The 5594-nt window shown below is 39.5% G+C and overlaps 1 protein-coding gene and 1 long non-coding RNA gene across 3 annotated transcripts in view; one reads left to right on the top strand and one right to left on the bottom strand.

The window, feature by feature from the left end:
- The window catches only part of LOC115237627 (protein Tob1), a 79963-nt gene that overhangs the window by 35614 nt on the left and 38755 nt on the right, over positions 1 to 5594 (top strand). The gene's annotated exons all lie outside the window — the stretch shown is intronic.
- Positions 2948 to 5594, bottom strand: part of LOC115237632 — a 17360-nt gene continuing 14713 nt past the window's right edge. Inside the window, exon 2 of the long non-coding RNA XR_003884372.1 lies at positions 2948 to 3090. This is a non-coding gene — a long non-coding RNA (uncharacterized LOC115237632). The remainder of the gene's footprint in view (positions 3091 to 5594) is intronic.

Below are 5594 nucleotides of genomic sequence, written 5' to 3'. Positions count from 1 at the left end.
GGGAAAGAGAGAGAGAAAGATATGGTTGGTGGAGATGGTGGAGAGAAGGCGAGTCGTGCGACCGGTCGTTATATCGTGGAACTCGTCGTTACGTTGCGGTACACGCAATTGTGCATTCGCCTCGCTGGAAAGAGAGAGAGAAAGATATCTATTATAAGGTTGGTGGAGAGAAGGCGAGTCGTGCGACCGGTCGTTATATCGTGGAACTCGTCGTTACGTTGCGGTACACGCAATTGTGCAGTTGCGTAATTCGCCTCGCGATTCGCGTATCACGCATGTATAGTGTATATGTCTGTGTCTGTGTGTGTGTGTAAGTGCGGTGGCTGCGCAAGAAGGTCTCGAGATGACCGTGGCCGAGCACATGCAGGCCCGCGTGTGCGTGCACGAAGCACGTGCACGCACACGCTTTGCGCGCAGCTGGTTGATTTCGCGTCTTACGAGGCGCGTGTCGCGAAAAAAGTAAAATTTCTTGATCGAGCGAGGAGAGAGACGAGAACAATTATTATATAAATGGTCGTCGAAGGTAATTGTAGCGGAAAAGATAGAAAGACGTAACTTTTATTAATTTTTCTGCATAAAGATTTGCACTCTATATGATGCGAATCTGCGTTTTATTAGAATGCATATTAGATTTATAATACGACAATTTCATTTATATGGATAAGTCGTATATTTCTCTTTTAGTCATAGCAAACGTGTGTTTCGAGAATCGTAAATCATTTCAATATTTATATAAAATATTACACCAAACTATTTATCTTACTAAATAAATTTGTACATATATAAGATTATTTGTGATTGTATTGTTTATGTTATGTACAAATAATCATTTTTTTAATTGTTTATTAATAAATTAATCATAACAATATTTTTTGAAATTTACAACCATGTTTTAAGATATCTGTAAGACTCATTTGTCCATTTCATTATCATAACTTTGATTTAATTGTTATATTTTATTCAAAATTATGAAATATTTATCCATTAATATGTTATTGGCATTGTTTTTATTTCTTTATTAAAAATATTTATATGATCTATTCTTTAATTTATTTATTTGAAAATAAATAATAAGTAGTTTAAAAAAGAAGAGTTATTTTTTTTTTTCTCTCGTTAAAGGATAGATGAACCATTTTGAACTTTTTTACCGAAACATATATAAATTTTTGATCATTTAATTGATATCCGAAGTGTGTAATATCATATATAAACTCGGTTAAGCAATAATATATCAAAAAATAATACATTTCCGCTTATGAATGCTCTTTTTACTTCCTTCTTATGAAAAAATATTATTATTTTGTCCAAATTTTAAATTCTTACATTTTTAAGTTCTTACATTTTGTATACAAGTTCGGAAGAATCGAAAATTGATCAAACTGTAGCCGTCAAATATCAAACATATGAGTAATAACACCTGTCGTGCATATATACATTTTGAAAAAATTCAAGCTTCGAGGTACATTTATATTTCGGGATTATTCCATCGTCAAAATAAGTAAACACTTCGCGGCGACGAGACACGTCCTGAAACGCAACGCGAATGCTAACAATAAGAGACTTCCGCACACGGTGGTCTCGTAAAATCACCACGGCACCGTCGCGGCACGGTAGGCGAGAAAATTCCGCGTCGTCATCTCGCGTTAACAATCGCGACTCAGCAACTTCCTACATCGCTTAGTTAGAGAGGTGCAGCAAGACAATGCGAGCGATGCACCGCGGGGAGCTCCGGAACCCGGGACCTTGGAGCGCGAGGACGGACAGCTCTATCGCTCTATCGCGCTTGGCACGTCCCTGCCGAGCTGCAAACAGGAACACGACGATTATCCGTCAAATGAATGAAATCGAGTGAACCGGCTCGGCTCGGCCGAGCGTGCTCGTGAGGGGGGGGTCCAACCGCGGCGAAGCGTACTCGCCGAAGCGTGACTCGCGTTACGTCCGAATTACGCGCACGTGTCTTAATAACGTCGCGTAGATATGTCACGCGTAGATCCCGTCGAGGCGACCGCTTCCGATCGAAATGTCCGGCGATGTATGGGGGTAAAGTCAAACAAACGTTAATTCCATCATGCCACAGGATATTAATAATTATCACCAATAATTATTAAATTCCTCCAGGAACACTCTTGATAAAATATTAAGTAACCATTATCACTAATAATTATTATTAATAATTTTTAAATTTCAGTGCAATATTTTTTAAGAGGATTTTAATTATATATTCTAAAAATTTAAAATTAAAAATTATATTCTAAGATATTCTATAATGATGTAATATAAAAATAGTCCATCTTGCATCTAAACGTAAAAACCTTTTAAAAAAATACCTCATAGAAGAGCGTTACTGAAGGAATTTAAAAATTACTGGTGATAATTATCAGTGATGGTTGTTACCTAATATCCTATGAAATATCAAGTGTTACTAGAGGAGTTTCATAATTATTAATGAGGACAGAGACATTTAGCTAAGATAGATTCGGATCCGATCTACTTTCGCCTTCTCTCCTTCCGACGCTTATTGTCGCGAAGAAACAAGTCCAAAAAATCTCTTGCAGATTCACGATGTTTTGTATAAGTGCACGCCACTTAACCGCGATACGATTACACGCTGTCGTCGTCGTCGGTCGGCTAGTCCTTACGATTCTTATGCAACGCGCGGATACGATTTCCGTTCACGGCAGAAACGCCCTCTCCTCCCTCCCCTCCACTTTTCCTGTACCCCCTTCCGCTCCTCTCGTTGCGTATCGCGTTACGCAAGATGCAAAACAAGACGCGCTCGAATCTGCGCACCTTGCGACAATCCGGACGTTCCGAAACGATGCGTTTTCAGCTTGCGCTTACCCTGGGACTTTCTACGACGCGCACCTCCGGTCTTTCGCGATTCCTCGAAACATCCGTCCGTAATCTCGCGAATGAGCGATTCAACAGAATCATGTGTATGTATATATCAGGTATGTGTTTTTTTTTTTTTTTTTTTTTATTAAACGGCTACAAATTCATTTACGCGGAATTTTTATTAATCCTCTTGTACTTTTATTATTCACATATTTTTCTTGCTCTGCTCCTGGTCATATATGGGTCACAAAGTGCCTGAAAAAATCCACCAAAATTTATATATATTCATTGACATCCGTAGAAAATGATCATGTACAACAAAAGTTAAAAAATAAATTTTAAACATTTTTTTTTTATTGATTAAGGGATATTTTATTGTTAAAATATCGATCGAAATGATCCATATGTAATCTTTAAGGGTTAATTTATCGAATCTCGCCGTGCTTAAAACTCTATCTCTGTCTCTGACTCGCGGTCCGCAACTTGAAGATTGCATCTTCAAATATAGCCTGACGGTATAAAGCTGTAAGGTCCTAATTTCGAGGACGATAGTAACGTCGCGTCCATTCAATGCGAATTGTAACACATACACGATTACGTTATACATACTTTTTTCTTGCGAACGATAACACCGGCGCTGTATCAGCGGAATACGATTGCGTTTATCGGAACAGCAGAAACTTGCAACAACCATTGTATGTGTATGTGTGTGTGTGTGTGTTTGTGTGTGTGCGCGTATGTACATGACTCACGCTACGTTTCGCGATGAGAACGCGACGAACGGTACTGATTCTCGAATTTTCCGCAACGCGGCGAGAAGAAAATTAACGATCGCGAATTAAGCGAGGCAAGCAAGAGGGAAGCGAGTGATTTAAGTCATCACGAGCGCGCAAATTTCCGTGGCGTAAAAATCGCGACGCGAGAATTACACTGTCACGCATTTTGCGGCCGCGAATTATGGCATTATCATGTATATATTGTTCGGGCTGCGAACGTCTTATCTCGGCTCTTCGATTATTCATTGTACGTCGAGTAAAACCGTGCAAAAGATAGAAAAATTCCTATTTTAATTCTAATTTTTAATTGCGTTTTTGTTTTATTTTGTTTTATTTTTTATTTTATTTTTACATCGTTAATCTAATGTTTTTTTCCTCTTGTTGATATAATGAATTTTCCCGTATATCCTGCTAAATAAATGTCTCCTCTTGTCCGTCTTTCCTCCTCTCGACGCGAAGAGCGACAGGAATGAAATTACGCTCGTTTGTCAGACACGTTTTCTCATATTCATGATTTATCTCGCACTCGTGTCGAATCGAGATCCATTCACGTATTCGGCCGTGATAGACATCTCGGTCTCGGATCGCAGATAATTTCTATTCATTTCCGCTGATATTCTTATCGCCCAGAAATTCTGGTCGATACCAAGAAATATCAATATTTCGCGCTTTTTTTTTCTCTCTCCCTCTCCTCCGTGTTCATCGAAGCGTTTTCATCGAGTGCAAACTCGAGCGTGCGAGCACGCAACTGTTTTCACGCGCAAATATTTTAGCGTGTTCACGCGCGAGCAGCTCTCCTCTCTTTTTTTTTTTTTTTTTTTTTTTTTCTTTACCTTTCATCTTCCCGGTCGCAAGAGCCGGGCCGATTTTCCCTAGTTTATTTCTGTCGCGAATGCGAGCCGGAAACGTGCATCGCGCTCGAATACGTTGATGAGTTTCTCTCGATGACGCGACGCAGATCCTCTCGTTTGACCCGCGCGGACAAAATTGCAATATCGCGAGAGAAGAGGAAACGGATCGAGGCATCGGTTCGTTATTTTCTGCGTGTATTTTTGCGAAAAAAAAAATAACTGACGCAGAGAGATATCGACCGCGGCTTCGAAACTACATCAATAAACCGAGAGTCGTTATATATTAAATAAACAAGATATTTCCGACTTGAGAGAGAGAGAGAGAGAGAGCGAGAGAGAAAATATTTAATATTTTCTTATAATTTGTTAAAATATATAATATACAAGAAGATACAGCATTTTCTACTGAACAAAAGTCATTTTCATATTTTACTATCCAACACCTTTGGTAACTTGGATTATTTTTCATTAAATGTGAATATGTTGTATTTTTTTATGTATCAATAGCCACACCGTCAAAATAAATTCGACAATTATCGTTCGAGATAATTCGAGTTGAAAGAAGCGTGTTATTAATTTCCCAATTTTTGACATCAATTTTCTTGGAGAATCGAATGCACTGGAAAAAATTTTATCATATACGTTCTCGATTTATTCTTGCGCGAGAAATCGTTTCTTTCTTCATTCTTGCCGATGCAACTTTGTATACAGGCGGTGCGAAAATACGATAAGACGGCAACAAATAGCGTTCATTGTCGGTGGTGGGGGGGGGGGGGGGGGGGAAGCCGTTAAACACGTATATAGCTCCTCTTCCTGATGATGGACAGCGCGAAGTCCTTCATTTGGCGCGCGCATGTCGGCACCTTTAATCCTTTAAATTGCGCGGTGAAAATTCGCAGACGTGCGTTGCAAGTGCAATAACGTTCACGACGACGAAATTACTCGGTGATTTCGGGCCGAAAAGGGGGAAGAGAAACACCGCCGACTGTGCGACTGTATATATGCGTTCCACACACATCTTGTTATGCGCTCGAGATAGTTGCAACTGACGAACGTCTGAGGACTGTCAATGTATATCGTTCGTAATTGGTAAAATACCTCAATTTGTCGGGGGGTCGCGGTATTCCCTTCC

This window comes from Formica exsecta, unplaced genomic scaffold (assembly GCF_003651465.1).
Source record: "Formica exsecta isolate Colony F162 unplaced genomic scaffold, ASM365146v1 scaffold30, whole genome shotgun sequence".
NCBI lineage: Eukaryota > Metazoa > Arthropoda > Insecta > Hymenoptera > Formicidae > Formica > Formica exsecta.
This window is presented reverse-complemented; position numbering and strand designations above follow the sequence as displayed.